The sequence below is a fragment of the Narcine bancroftii genome, chromosome 7 (genome assembly GCF_036971445.1).
Source record: "Narcine bancroftii isolate sNarBan1 chromosome 7, sNarBan1.hap1, whole genome shotgun sequence".
Taxonomy (NCBI): domain Eukaryota; kingdom Metazoa; phylum Chordata; class Chondrichthyes; order Torpediniformes; family Narcinidae; genus Narcine; species Narcine bancroftii.
This window is the reverse complement of record NC_091475.1, coordinates 184,603,859-184,619,606: the sequence shown is the minus strand read 5'-3', so window position 1 is coordinate 184,619,606 and position 15,748 is coordinate 184,603,859. Positions and strand designations below refer to the sequence as shown.

The following is a 15,748-nucleotide window of genomic DNA, read 5'->3' as shown; positions in this document are numbered from 1 at the left end:
ACAAAATTTGAAAGTGTAGTTAATGCAAAGAAAGACTCCAAAATTCAGACAGGTTTTGCCGAACTTGCAGAATGAGGAATTAATGACCAAATACATTTCCAGACATTTAAGTGCATTTTTTTTGAATATTTTATTTTTGTTTTATTTTTCAAAAATATACATAATAAAATGTTTCAATATTACAATATATTAACCTTTTTCTTACAAACAATAACAAACAAAAACAAAACAGTCACTCCCTCCTCCCTTCCATACAAACAGATCTGCACACTGTCAAAGCTTACATATCTCTTAAATATATAGAATACAATAGAGGAAACTGTGTTTAAATATATATAATAGTTGCATTTATTGTCCTTTTTCTTTTTTTATTACTATATTGGGGTCCTTATGTGGTCCAGGTATGGCTGCCAGACATTTACAAAAGTGTATTTTTTCTTTAAGTTATATGTGATTTTTTTTTTCCCCACAGCTGTTCAATTCCACAGCCATCGTGCTATAAGTAGAGGGAATCGGTCATCCAAGTGATCGCAATACATTTTTTGCTACGGCCAGTGCTATTTTTATAAATTAGTTTTGATATTTATTCAATTTGTTGCTTATTTCCATAAAATAACTTAGTAGATATAGCTCCAGGTTGCTTGTGAAGGCCACCCCTGTTAATTTTTCTGCAGTTTCTTGCCAAAATGGCCTCATCTTCACACATGACCATGTAGCATGTAAAAAAAAAAAAGTTCCTGCCTCAGTTCCACATCTGAAACATACCTCTGATATTTCTGCGAGGTAAGATATAATTAGTGTAAAAAAATTATACTGAACCAATCCATATCTTGCATTTATAATTGATGTCATGCTGTCCTTACACCAATCTGACCAGCTTCTTTTTGAAATCGCCACACCAAAGTCTGACTCCTATCTTTCTCTTGGGAGAGCATAGTACATTTTTGTTATAAATTTGTGTGTATTCCCCATCCAGACTGTTCGTTCTGTTTCACTAATTTCAGGCAGGGTCAACGTTGGTCCCCATTTTTCTCTTAAGAACGATCTAAGCTGAAGAAAACATAACAAGGTCCCATTGGCCACTCTGTATTTGTGTTTTAGTTGTTTGAAGGACATGAGTTCCTTTCATGTAGCAGTCTTCAAAATATCTTATACCTTTGTCATACCACAAATTTAATATTCTATTGCCTATGAAAATAGGCAATAACACATTTTTACACACTGGTGCTTTTATTTTTCCTATACATTCATTAATTTCTTACCATGTTCTGATCATGTGTATTAGTATAGGATTATCTGTCTTTTTTTTCTAGTGATTTGACATTCCATTTATGCATAAAATCCTTTGCTTCCCCCTCCTCCATTGAGTACATTTCCATCTAAATCCGAGGTGGGGGCGAGGTGGGGGTGGGGGGGGGGGTTGTCTTCAGTGAAGAAGGCTGTGTGAAATCTATCCCGGACAGCTAAGTAATTTTAAAAATCTGGAAGTCTTAAGTCCTCTCACCCTGTCGTCCCATATCAGTTTTTCCATTGTGATGCTTGGTACCTTATTATTCCATAGGAACTTTCTAATATGATTGTTTAGTAGTAAAAAGAATTTTTTTGGTAATGGAATAGGCAGCGATTGAAAAAAAACATTCTGCAGTCTTAGAAAAACATAGCATTCTGTTGACACTGTGGTTAAGTGAAAAAACACACAAATGCTGGAGAAACTCAATAGTTCAAACAGTGCTTTTATGTAGCAAAGGTAAAGATACATCACCAATGTTTTGGGCTTGAGCCCTTCATCAAAGTGTGGGGGAACATGAGAGGTGTCTTGGCATCACTTTCATTTTGACACAATAAACCCTTCCCACTAAGGTAATCATTAAGTCTCTCCATTTCTGCAGGTCCCTTTCTATCTTCCCAAGAAGAGGAAGATAATTTGTACAGATTTTATAAGTTGTTGTCAGTCACTATTTCAAGAGATTTTATTCCATCCGTCTTCCATTTAAATTTACTTCCTTTTTGGTATCTTTTGTATTCAAAATTTGTTAATGGCATTATCTCACTTTTGTCCATATTTATTTTATAACCTGATATTCTTCCCTCTTTCTCTAGTGTACCTTGTAAGTTTGACTAAGATTTAGCTGAGTCTGATAGGTATAGTAGCACATTGTCAGCAAATAGACTAATTTTATGTTCTTGTCCAATTTTGAATCCCTTTATATCCGGGTCTCCTCATTATCTCTGCCAGTGGTTCAATTGCTAAAATAAAAAGCGCTGGTGACAGAGGGCATCCCTATCTGCTCGATCTACTCTAGGGGACATCTGATTATTGGTTATAATTTTAGCTTGTGGTTTATGGTATAAAGTTTTTATCCAGTTTATAAATGTTCTGCCTATTCCAATTTTTTTTCAGTGTTTTAAATAGAAAGGGCCATTCCAAACGGTTGAATGCTTTTTCTGTGTCTAGGGAGACTAATATTTGGATTCCGTTCGAATTTTGCCATGTGCATTATATTAAATAATCTTTCTAGACTATTTGAGGAATGCCTTCCTTTAACAAATCCTGCTTGATCTGAATATATCAATTTTAGTAAATATTATCTTCACCTATTAGCCAACACTTTCACTAGTATCTTGTAATCAGCATTTAACAGGGATATTGGTCTATATGATGAAGTTTTTTTTTAATGACTCCTTTTTCTTTATCTTCTTTCTTTCTTCTTTGGCTTGGCTTCGCGGACGAAGATTTATGGAGGGGGTAAAAGTCCACGTCAGCTGCAGGCTCGTTTGTGGCTGACAAGTCCGATGCGGGACAGGCAGACACGGTTGCAGCGGCTGCAGGGGAAAATTGGTTGGTTGGGGTTGGGTGTTGGGTTTTTCCTCCTTTGTCTTTTGTCAGTGAGGTGGGCTCTGCGGTCTTCTTCAAAGGAGGTTGCTGCCTGCCGAACTGTGAGGCTCCAAGATGCACGGTTTGAGGCGATATCAGCCCACTGGCGGTGGTCAATATGGCAGGCACCAAGAGATTTCTTTAGGCAGTCCTTGTACCTCTTCTTTGGTGCACCTCTGTCACGGTGGCCAGTGGAGAGCTCGCCATATAACACGATCTTGGGAAGGCGATGGTCCTCCATTCTGGAGACGTGACCTACCCAGTGCAGTTGGATCTTCAGCAGTGTGGATTCGATGCTGTCGGCCTCTGCCATCTCGAGTACTTCGATGTTAGGGATGAAGTCGCTCCAATGAATGCTGAGGATGGAACGGAGACAACGCTGGTAGCACTGTAATAATTGCGATCGAGAATGATTCCAGGAGGGTCTGTGTTTCTACTGCTTTGTCCAGAACATCCATTTACAGGGGATTTCCATAAAACTTCGTCCGCGAAGCCAAGTCAAAGAATAGTTCTTTAACTATTGACTGTGAAACTTGGGTGAGAATCCAGGTACCCAGAGCCTTTTCTATTTCTCCCCTTGTAAAGGGAGTGCCAAGTTCTATCCTTTCTCTCTCTTCTAGTTTGGGAAATTCAACATTCATCAAAAATTCTTCCATTTCATTCTAGTCTCCTAGTAATTCTGATTTGTATAATTTAATGTTATATTTTTAAAAATGTCATTGTTTTTATAGCATTTATCATTTTTTTAAATATTATTTACAATTTTTCCATTCAAACTCCATTCGTCAATATAATTAATATCATTATCAACATTATTTACATTGCATACTTATTAATTCCATACAATTTTCTCATAGAGTTTATGTTCTTTTTATTCCCTCCCCCTCCCAACAATCAACACAAGACTAAAATAATTATATTTATGCACAATACTCACAACAAAGGTATGAAACTCATATTGGGGGGGGGGGGGTATGGATTTGTCACGTCGCGGTGGTCAGTGCATAGACTGCTTTCCTTTTTCCATGGCTTTCCCTGGTTAGAATGGTATTGAGCCCCTTTGCTCCTCCATCAATTGAGGGATTGAGGGGTGGATTAGGAGGATAGAGTAGGGCTGCAAGGCACGACGGTCCATACTACAATTGTACCCCTACGTAATTTAAGTAAGTCTACCAGACCTTCAAAAAACTGCTGTATTGTTTCATTAGGTTGAGGGTAATTTTCTCCAGGGGAACACAGCTCTGTATTTCAGTGTTCCAGCATTCAATGCTCAAGCAGGAGTCTGACCTCTGGGCAACTGCTATGAACTTCCTGGTTACCACCAATGCGATCAGGACAAATTAAATTTGAAATTTGGAGTGTTTCATCGTAAGCTTTGTGTCCATTATGTTTCCCAACATGAACAGCTCTGGGTCCTGTGGGAATTCTTTACATTGATTTCTTTTTTCCCAGGGCTTGGCCCAATTCCACCCAAAAGGGTCTCACCTTGGTACATGTCTAGGTTGTATGCACAAAAGTTCCTGTCGCAATCCCACATCTAAAACATTGGTCTGATAATTTAGGTTTAGATCTGTTCAATTTTTGTGGCGCCAGGTACAGCTGGTGTAGAAAGTTGTATTGCACCAGTCTGTACCACGCGTTAATGACCTGCAGTCATGCTGACCTGGCGTCACTCATCAATCATTATTCCTAAGACTGACTCCCACCACTGCCTCGACTTGTCCAGGCCTGGGTTAGGGTCTTCTGTTAGGAGCAAGAAATACATTGCCAAAATGAACTTCCGTGAGCTTCCCCTTCGAATCATGGGCTCTATGTCACTGCACGCTGGTAGGACCATAGTTGGACCTAATCTGTCCAGTAGAAAAGATCTTATCTGAAGGTAGCAGTGAAATGTCTTATTTAATAACTTATTCCTAAATTGCTCAAATGACATTAGCTGCCCTGCTCGTAACAGTCCTCTACGCACCTGACGCCATTATGACACCAGGTGTCCAGAATCTTGTTACCCACCGTCAATGGTATTAATCTATTTGGAGTCTGGGGTGTTTTTGGGGACAGCGCACCTTAGTTCCTAACATACAAGTTAATTTTGTTCCAAATGAGGATTATTTGTTTTAATATGGAGCTGCTTTTCTTTTCTGATAGCAAGTTAGCATTATTTATAAATAAAGTCCTCTGCTACATGTTCAGCCATCATGTGCAGGTTGATTTGTGCCCAGGATGGTATACCTCTGCCCTCGAAGAGGGGGGCAATGTATCTTGACTGGGCTGCCCTATAGTATTTTTTAAAGTCTTGCATTCACAATCCACCCAGACTATAATCCCAGGTCAATTTTTCCACAGAGAACCTGGCTACCATTCCATTCCATTAGAATCTCCTCACTCCTGAAAGTAAATTTTTGAAGAATCCCTGAGGCAATGCCACAGGTAATGTCTAGAAGAGATAATGGAGCCTCGGCAACACATTCATCTTGATACAATTAACCCTGCCCACTAATGTTAAGGGCATGATCATTCATCTATTTAAATCCTCCTTAATTTTCCCAAGCAAGGTTGGGGATGGGGGAGGGATGTAATTTAACCTATAAATTATTCAAATTGTTACCTATTCCATCTCCTAGATATTTGCATTTTGTGACCTCTTTAGATGACTATTTTCTTGATGTTGACTGTAATCCCCCTTTGTAAGTGGCATGAGTTTGCATTTATCCCAATTGATCTTGTATGCAGAGGACTCCCCATAGTGTTCCAGAGTAGAGCGCAGCTTGGACAACAAGTTTGCCGGATCTTTCAGATCTATCAGAACATCATCGGCAAATAAATTAATTTTATTCTTTTCCTGGCCTGTTCTGAAGCCTTTAATGTCTGGATCCTGGTGAGTGGCCTTGGCTAATGGCTCCATGGCTAGAAAAAACAGAGCTGGAGATACCGAGTACCCCTGTCTATTTGATCTTGTCAGTGGGAAGGCTGGAGAAATTTGTCCATTGGTCACAACTTTGGCCTTGGGTGCATGGTAAAGCGCCCTTATCCAATTTATAAAAGTTGGCCCTAGCTGCAATTTTCCCAACACTTTAAATAAAACATCCCACTCTAACCTGTCAAATCCCTTTTCTGCATCCAGGGCCACAGCTAAGCCCCTCTGGTTCCTGTTTTGTGCCAGATGCATGATACTCAACAATCTGCCAATGTTATCTGCCTCCTGTCTTTTCTGTACAAAACCTGGTTGGTCCTTATTTATTAGCTTTGGTAAATGTTTTGCTGATCTATTTGCCAGGGCTTTTTAATCTGTGTTTAACAGGGAAATGGGCCTATAAGATAGCATTAGCAGATCCTTGACTTTTTTAAGTTTATTGTAATGATTGTTGTTGAAGATTCTGGGAGGGTCTGAGTCTCCATTGCCTGGTCCACCACTTCCATATAATGAGGCATAAATAAATCTTTAAACACTTTATAGAACTCTAGTCGAAACCATCCTCCCCTGGAGTCTTGATGGTTTGCAATGAACTCAATGCTTTACCTATCTCTTCCTCTATGAAGGGAAGATCTAACCCTTCTTTTTCTGCTGGGTCTAAACTTGGCAGTTCTAATTTAAACAGGAATTTGCTGGTTATATCAGACCCTCCCATCAGTTCTGATTTACATAGACCTTCATAAAATTTCTTGAAGGTCTCTCATTAATTTCTTTTGGTTTATACGAGATCCTGCCATTCCCAGTTTGTACCGCATTGATCATCCTCGAGGCCTGTTCTGTCCTCAGCTTCCAAGAGAGGACTTTAGGCTCACTCTCCCAATTCATAATACATTTTTTTTTTGTTTAGACCACATAATGGCTTTTTCCATACTATACATTTGTAACATATTGTACTTCAAATTCTTATTTGTTAGAGCCCTGTAATTGTCCTCTGAACCTGACTTTTGGAAGTCCTTTTCTAGGTGAGTAATCTCCTGCTCCAATTTATCTACCTCTTTCATATATACTTTTTAAAAATTATTTTAGTGTACCCAATTATCCCATACAAGAAATTTATCCGGAGTAGAAGCACAGTTGGTCTCGCAGAACCTGTCTGTCTGTGCATTTATAAAACTACAAAACTCTTGCTTCCTTAACATCAATGTATTAAAACAGCACTTGTAGACTGTATTATGGTTGTCTAGCATCTCTTATTAATAATAGAGGTGAATGGTCTGAGAGGAGCCTTGCTTTGAACTCAGCCTCCATGATCCAACCCTCTATATGGGCTAAAGCCAGGAAAAATTCTATTCTAGAGGAGGAGTCATTTTGTTTTGAATAGAAGGAGGAGTCATTTTGTTTTGAATAGAAGGAGTAGTCCCTCTCCACGGGATGCTTCCATCTCCATACAGCTATCAGATTCAGCACCTTCGTACAGCCAATGGTAGCCCTCGCCACATTTGTTTTAGTTATTTTCTTAGTTGATTTATCTAAGACAAGTCCCACACAAAAGTTAAAGTTCCCCTTCTCCACCCCCCAACCAAAATGTTCTCCTTTCCCTCTCCCAATTTTACGAATGTATCTAGTATGAATTTTTCACTGTCAAAATTGGGGGCATAAACATTTACTAAGATCCAGGATTCTTAATATATCTGACAGTGTACCATTACAAATCTTCCTGTTTTATCTGTAGTCATATTCTGCACTCTTACCTATCAGACTTGCCACCCCCTTGCCTTTGAGCTAAATGAGGAGGCTATTACCTGGCCCACCCATCCCCTCTTTAGCTTTTGGTGTTCCCGCTCTGCTAGATGCCTTTCTTGGAGAAAGGCCAGATCTGCCCCATTTTTTAAATGTGTGCCAAGACTCTTTTTCTTTTTAACGACCTGTTGAAACTGACAATGTTAAAGCTAGCATATTTTATGCTTTTAGCCATTGCCCCATGGACTTCCAGACTGGTGCTTCCACCATACCTCCACTGTCCCATATTCACCATCCATCCAGCTTCTTCCTTCAACCCTATGCTCCTGCTCGCCATTCCCGCAACAAAACCCTGGAAAAGTTAAACGAGCACAAGGCAACCAAACCAAAAAAAGACAGGTAGAAAAAAAGAATAAATACGCTTTTGTAAAGGTCTGGCAGCCGTACCTGGACTACATAAGGGTCCAGATATAGTAATAAAAAGGAACAAAAAAGGGCATAAAAGTAACTTTTATATATATATATATATGTTTCCCCAACTGTACTCTATATACTTAAAATATATGTAAGCTCTGATGGTGAACGGATCTGTATGTATGGAAGGGAGGAAGGAAGTGATGGAGGGAAGGACTGTTTTTGTTGTGTTTGTGAGAAAAAGTTTAATATATTGTATATTTTTGAAAAATAAATATAATAAAAACTAGTGTATTTTTATTAATTAGAATAGCCACCCCTCTTGCCTTTAAACCAAAGGAAGATGATATTATTTAACCCACCCATCCTCTTTTAAATTTATCAAGTTCCAATTTGGTAAGATGTGTTTTCTGGAAAAAGATTATATCCGCTTTTAATTTCTTTAGGTATGCCAAAACCCTTTTCCTCTTCACTGTTCCGTTTATCCCATTAATACTCATAAACTTTAGTGTTTATCCATACCATTTTTCAAACAAATTGTATAACAATAAAATCTTTCCAATTTAAAATAAAATACTGTACAATTTTCCTTTTAAAAGACATTTCCCTTTTAAGAAACTTGCACATTTCCCCTTTTAAAAAAAAAACACACCCACAACCCCAACTCTGACAGTGACATTAACCATTGAACTTGGAAGCCCACGAAAAAAGCCCACAGAATCTTTTGAAGAAGAAAAGCCCCTCCCTTTAGCACCACATTTTAAAACCACTCCTCTCATGGCGCCATTTTCCCCCTTAAATTGGAGTTCCCACCCTGTTACTTCCTTCACCACTTTCTTTCCGGAACTCTCCATGTAAATTACAATGATTTTTCTTTTAGCAGTAAAAAAATGGTTCAATTCTACTAAATATAAATAAAAAGGATACATCTTTCAATTAAGTCCCATTTTCAAATGATCTTTATAGTCTTCTCATCTGGCGACTTGAATCTTTTCATAACTTTCTTAAAATTCTTCCACTTCTTTGTTCTTGAAAATTTATTGATGACCTTCTGAGACATTCACCCTCTACGTTGCTGGCTAAGTAATTGAATATTTAAAGTTTTTAGATCGCAGATTCAATACTTGTGAAATGAGTGCACAAAGTTTCCATCTTGTTCAGGATGGTGGCTATATCTTGGGCCAATCCCCTCCGCCCCAGTTCTGCTGGGTTCAGCTGATCCAAATTTTTGTGCCAGTGACCCAGGTTCAAACCAGGTGCTGACTGTAAGGAATTTGCATGTACTCCCATGTCTGAGTGAGTTTCGTCCTGGTGCTCCGGTTTCCTCCCATGTTCCAAAGACGTACAGGATTGGTTAAGTAATTGGTTACATGGGTGTATTAGGGCACCACATGGCCTGTGGACCAGATGGACCTATTACCATGCTGTATTTCTTTTAAAAAAAAAATGAGGAGAAAGAAAGTATGTACTCTGATAGGTTTAGATCAGTGGTTTTCAAACTTTTTCTTCTCACTTGCATACCACCTTAAGTAATCCCTTACTAATCAGAGCACTTGTGGCATAGGGATTACTTAAGGTGGTATGTGTGTGGAAAGAAAAAGTTTGAAAACCACTGATTTAGATGAAGTGGGATAGATTTGCATGGACCGGGGTGGGCAACATTTTTTAAACTCACATTCCGCCTTAAGTAATCTTTACACCTTAAGTGCCCTGTGATTAGTAAGGGATTGCTTAAGGTGGTATGACTTGAAGGAAAATGGTTTGAAAACCACTGTTGTAATCGTACCTCACTGACTCGTGCAAGGTTTCAGAACTCCAAAGGAAATGGGTAACAATTTTTTTGCAAGCAAAATATTTCAGTAGCTATTGGGTCTAGAGCAGTGATTCTCAACCTTCCCTTCCCACTCACGTACCTCCTTAAGCAATCCATTTCCAATCATAGAGCACTTGTGGCATAGGATTACTTAAGGTGGTACGTGAGTTTTTTTAAAAAATTGCCCACCCCTGGTATAGATCATTGGGCCCAGTAAAGAGATGATATTGTAGAAACCTCTTTCATTTCAGTAAAGACAATGTAACCACGGTTAGCACCAAAAAACTTGGAAATATTTAATATTTATGAAATGGAATCAGCAAGAATTGTGTTTAGTCAAGCAATGGTTAAATTAACTGAACTAAATCAATAAGCAACTTTGTTTAAGGAAATAAATATTGGTCTAGGTACTGATAGCATATCCCATGACTGAATTGTAAAAAAAGTGTCTGGCATTCAGGATGTAGAGAGTTGAATTCAAATCCCACCGCAGCAGTGATTCAAAAAATCGAGAAGAAAAACAGAATGCTGGATGAGTTCTGCAGGTCAAGTAACATCTGGGAAGGAAAATGGTGTAAATCAACATTTCTGGTTAGGACCCTCCAGGAGAGAGAGGGAACAGTAAAAGTCGCCAGTGTATCTAAGTATAAGGGTAGGTAGAATACAGGCTGGTAGGTGGAACCAGATAGGGAGGACATTATGTCAGATGGAACCGTGAGGGGAGAAGGATGGGACCGAGGTTGCTAGGTAATAGGTGGAGCCAGATAAGGAAGGATGATGGGCAAATGGATCCAGGAGAGAGGAGGGGATGGGAGGGATGAACAAATAGAGAAGAAAACTAATTGGACAGGTAAGTGTAAAGGAGGAGCACACCAGGCATGTAAGTTACCTAAAACTGGAAAATTCAATTTTAATTCCAACTGATTGTAAGTCACCTAAGAGGAATATGAGATGTTGTTCTTCCATTCTGCATTTGGCCTCTTTGTAGCAATGGAGAAGGCTGAGTACAGAATTCCACTGTGGGAATGGGAAGGAGAGTTAAAATGATATGTAACCAGAAGTTCGGGTTGGTTGTAGTAGACCACAAAACACATGCCTGGTCTACACTTGATTTCACTAATGTAGAGGAAATCACATTCTGAGCACCAAATGCAGTAAGCTAGACTGTGATTAATGCAGGGAATCTTCCAGAGGATGGGAAAGGAAGAGCTGACCAGGGATTTCTGAAGAAAGTGGGCCTTGCAGAAAGCATAACGGGTGAGGAGGGGAAGATGTGACTGGTGGAAATGGTGGAGGAGGATGTGATGGATGGAGAGGTTAGTGTAGTGAAAGTTGAGTACCTAGCGAACTCTTGGTCCATTGCCTGGCTAAAGGGATGGTATCAGAACGGATGTGGAAATGGAGGAAGTGTATGTGCAGTCTCTTTTATAATCTTGAATTAGTATCACTGTGGACCAGCAATGCTAATGCTGAAACTACCAGTTCGTCATGCAAATTATCTGGGTTCATCAGTCAAGTAAATGCACTCTAGTTTGCCTGCGTGAACCTAGATCCACAGTATTATGGTTAACTCGCCCTTTCAGTAGGTCAATAAGCAATGCAGTTCAAGGTATAACGGTTGGTCCAAGTAATGATTGTACATTCATGAATAAATAAACAAAAATAATCTTTTATAAATGTCTTCTTTGGCTTGGCTTCGCGGATGAAGATTTATGGAGGGGGTAAAAGTCCACGTCAGCTGCAGGCTCGATTGTGGCTGACAAGTCCGATGCGGGACAGGCAGACACGGTTGGAGCGGTTGCAGGGGAAAATTGGTTGGTTGGGGTTGGGTGTTGGGTTTTTCCTCCTTTGACTTTTGTCAGTGAGGTGGGCTCTGCGGTCTTCTTCAAAGGAGGTTGCTGCCCGCCAAACTGTGAGGCGCCAAGATGCACGGTTTGAGGCGATATCAGCCCACTGGCGGTGGTCAATGTGGCAGGCACCAAGAGATTTCTTTAGGCAGTCCTTGTACCTCTTCTTTGGTGCACCTCTGTCACGGTGGCCAGTGGAGAGCTCGCCATATAACACGATCTTGGGAAGGCGATGGTCCTCCATTCTGGAGACGTGACCCACCCAGCGCAGCTGGATCTTCAGCAGCGTGGACTTGCTTGGGAAATACCAGAAGTACATAACTACTGACCTTGTCATGTTGGTCTTGTGCTTAAGAGTGTCATCAATTTGAAATTTAATTCTCCAATTGTAATTCAAAGAGGTGATTTGTCAATTTATTTCAATTGTATGACAATTCTCTTTTTTGAATTGTTGCTTAATTTGCAAATTTCTCATGTTTCCAATCATCTGCTACGTTGAAAATTGCTGTGTAAATTTTGATTACCATAGCTACAAAGGTGAATCATTAGTTGTTAAGAACTTTGAATGAAAAGAGGATGCAAGTTGACTGTAAGGTAAAAGTTTGACTTTTCTTTTCTCAGATGCAAGTACTATGAATGGCACTTTTGTATATCCAAAGGATGCTTTTGAGTCCAATCAATGTTACATTCCTGCCACCAAAATATTAATTCCCCAACTCCAAACAAGTTTGTCTCCAAATATTTCTCCTCCATCTCTTGTTTCTGTTCCATTTGATGTTCAAAATATTTGCCTCTCTAACCAACCTAATAGTTCAATTTACCTGTCAACTAGTTGCCCAAATGGTTCATTTCCAGTGTTTACACCTTTGGCCTCCGATATAGCCAAGACTTCTGTGGCATCTGCTCCACAATCATTTTCCAGTGACTATCTAAATACACTATCACCACTTCATTCAAGATATCCTGTTAACCCTTATTCTATCATTTCTACTTCTGTAACACAAAGTGTAAACACAACCTCTTCCTCAGCAATGACATTGACCAGCATAAATCATGTGTCAACTCATTTCCAAACAAAATCTCTCACAACTCCATGGTCAATCAATGAAGAAGAACGTGGGACAGAAGGAAGACAAAATGTTTGCAACATATTTGATCAAATTGCTCTACAAGGTAATTTTCCACAATATTTATCATTCATTCCCAACCTGACTATCAAGAGAAATTAAATTGATTTATTTGATTGAAATAAGATGCTGGACTGACCTCACCAAGGGAAACCCCTTCTTTCACACAAATGCTCCTTAACAAGGTGTTCTTTGGCCACATCCTTCCACCTACCTCAAACCAACCTCTCATGCAGTGCTTTGACCAGCTTTGAAGTGCAAGCCTGTTCCCACCCTTTCACCTGACCTTCCCTCTGCCACTGGCCCATAACCAAAATTGTCACTGACCCAGTGCAGAGTGACATTTGATGCTTGTTTTGATCTAACATGCAGGATAAAATACTGTGGATACCACAAATTTGAGATTTTAAGAAAGTATAAATTGTCAGGTATGTTCAGCAGATTAGATAGCATTTATGTAAAGAGAAATGTTTAAATGTTCAATTCATTCTGGTCTCAATGCATTCCTGCTGATCAGGCAAGCCTGAATGGCCATTCTACATGTGCTTTTACAAGGCCTTTTCATGCTTTCCAAAGGCCTCTGATCAAAAATGGTTTAAAAACATTTTTTTTAATACGTACATTTATTACCAAATTATCCCCCCCAAATAAAGAACAAATTGAAGTTCTGTTGTAATGAATGTTAGGTGTATCAACTTTGGTATAAACCGGTGGAGCAGATACAAAGTAGATTAGCAACTAATGGAATGCCCTGGATTTGTGCTTAGTGTGACCCCGAATTGGTCGTATAGTTGACAGTGAAGAGATTTATCCAAAGCTGCAAATATGATTCAGCTGAAAAGTGAGCTCAGGAGAGGCAGACGGAATTTAACTTGGACAAGGGTGAGGCGCTGCCTAAACAAATGTGGACCTAGTTGGTGAATAGTTAGGCCCTGGAGAGTATTGTGGAACAGAAAGATTTAGGGGTACAGGTACCCAGTGCCATGAAAGTTGCAAAGAAAGCATTAGGCACACTTTGTTCTTCCAACAACGCATTGAGCGCAGAAGCAGAGACATAATTTTGCAATTGTACAAGACGTTGGTGAGGCCACACTTGGGACTATTGTGCACAGTTCTGGTTATTCAGATACAGGGAAGATGCTTAAACTGGAAACAGTGCAGAAAATAATTATGAGAATGTGACTGGGACTAGGAAGCCTGAATTATAAAGATAGATTGGAACTTTTGTCCCAGAAATGGAGGAGGCTGAGAGAGGATCCAGTAAAGGTTCATAGGATAAAGTGTCCATCTTTTAATGGTGAGGGGAGAAAGATTTAAATGAGACTGAAGGGGTAACTCCTTCAAACAGAGGGTAGTGGATATATAGAATGAGCTGCCAGAGGAAATGGTAGAGGCAGGGACAATTGTTTTTAAAAAAAATTTAGACGGGTACATGGGTAGGAAGGTTGTACACACGGCAAATGGGACTGGCTTGGTCACATGGGTGTTAGGTCATAGGGCTGTTTCCATGCTAAAGAACTCTGAAATTCAACAATACATCACTAGTCTTACACTCTACACTTCCTTTATCTCCCCATCAGAACTCTGAATACAGGGATAGTGCAATTTCCTGCCGGCTCTTGTAGCTCGTCCAACTAGATTTAGACTAGATTTCAGTTCAGTGATCTTTATTTAGTGTCTTGTAATCTTAGTGACACATTTTTGGTTTTATAAACATATGTATGGTGTAAATTTTATTAGGAAATTATTGACGGGATACTAGCAGTCTAATTCTAGTGTTCATCCTCTCGTCAGTATATGGTGCAGTTATACGATAACGTACAGGTGTGGTGACATCATTGATACACTGATAAACTTTTAAAATGGTCTATTTTCTGAAATGTTCACTTTTAAGAGTAAATATTAAACAATCAGATGCTTTAAATGAGTGTGAGCTGATGATGTTTACTTCTTGTGTATCTAGGGAAATAAATTTAAAATGTTATCTTCAATTATACCAAAGAAGAGAGAAGTGGAAGAATGGTGGAAAACTAAACAATTATGAAAGAGAAAGAAATTCAATTTTGATCCTAATGAAATGGTCATTTTTAAAAACTCCATGGCCAATTATTGAAGTTATCTTAAAATTGGCATTTATAGTTAAATTGATCATTTAAATCACATCTTTAATATTCTGAAATCAGAATTTCCAGCACAGAGAAACTCATTAATTTGCTGACAAAAGAAACTATCTATGGAATTTGGAGACAAGTTGGTCTTGCTGAGTTAATTTCTGCCATTTGTGCTAACAAATAACTTGAGATACTAGTTATTTTTCTGTACTATTGATCAATCAAGTAGAATAGAAGGAAATGTTTGCCAAGAATTTGGAAACATTTCTGGCAAAGTTTGAGATATTTACTACTTGTATTGCCTGCTGTTTTTCTGAACTACTGATTGATCAAGATGAATAGAAGGAAGTGTTTGCAAGAATGTATTAATAATTATTATAAAATTGTATGACCAAGATTATTTTTGTATTCATTTTGTATTGCATTGAAGTTAAAACTATCATTACATGTATTCGTAAAATTGCACCAATATGTGGACTCTAGTTTAAAAGTTAATGTTAAGCAACTTTTCAAGTTTCTGAAGGTGATCTTGAGTTCAGGGAACTAACTTTAACTAGTTCTGCCTGAATAGAATATGCCATTGTGCACGTCTTGTACGATATTAATTTGCTTTGATTTGAAACAGCTTTGTATCTGCTGGATGAATTAGATTAAAATGATCCTTTTTGTGATAAAATACTTTGTCAAAATAATTGTCAAAATAAAGTTTAAAAACTTGGAATTTTGAAGAAATTTGTAAATGGTGTATTTTTAATATTGGTGCAAATGATTTTTTTTATTGGATCTTAGATTTCTAACAAATGGCGAACAGGGTTCAGTTCATTTCTACCAATTACACTAGCAAACATTTCCATCAAGGTTTGAGATTTTTACTACTTGCATTACCTGCTGTTTTTCTGAACTATTGATC

General features: G+C 38.7%; 1 long non-coding RNA gene across 1 annotated transcript; it reads left to right on the top strand.

Moving 5' to 3' along the window:
• The first annotated feature begins 1,701 nt into the window (after nucleotides 1-1,701).
• LOC138740131 (uncharacterized) lies at nucleotides 1,702-15,489 on the top strand. The gene is made up of 3 exons (XR_011342689.1): nucleotides 1,702-1,860; nucleotides 12,222-12,773; nucleotides 14,691-15,489. It is a non-coding gene; the product is annotated as an uncharacterized lncRNA (long non-coding RNA).
• Nucleotides 15,490-15,748: the final 259 nt, after the last annotated feature.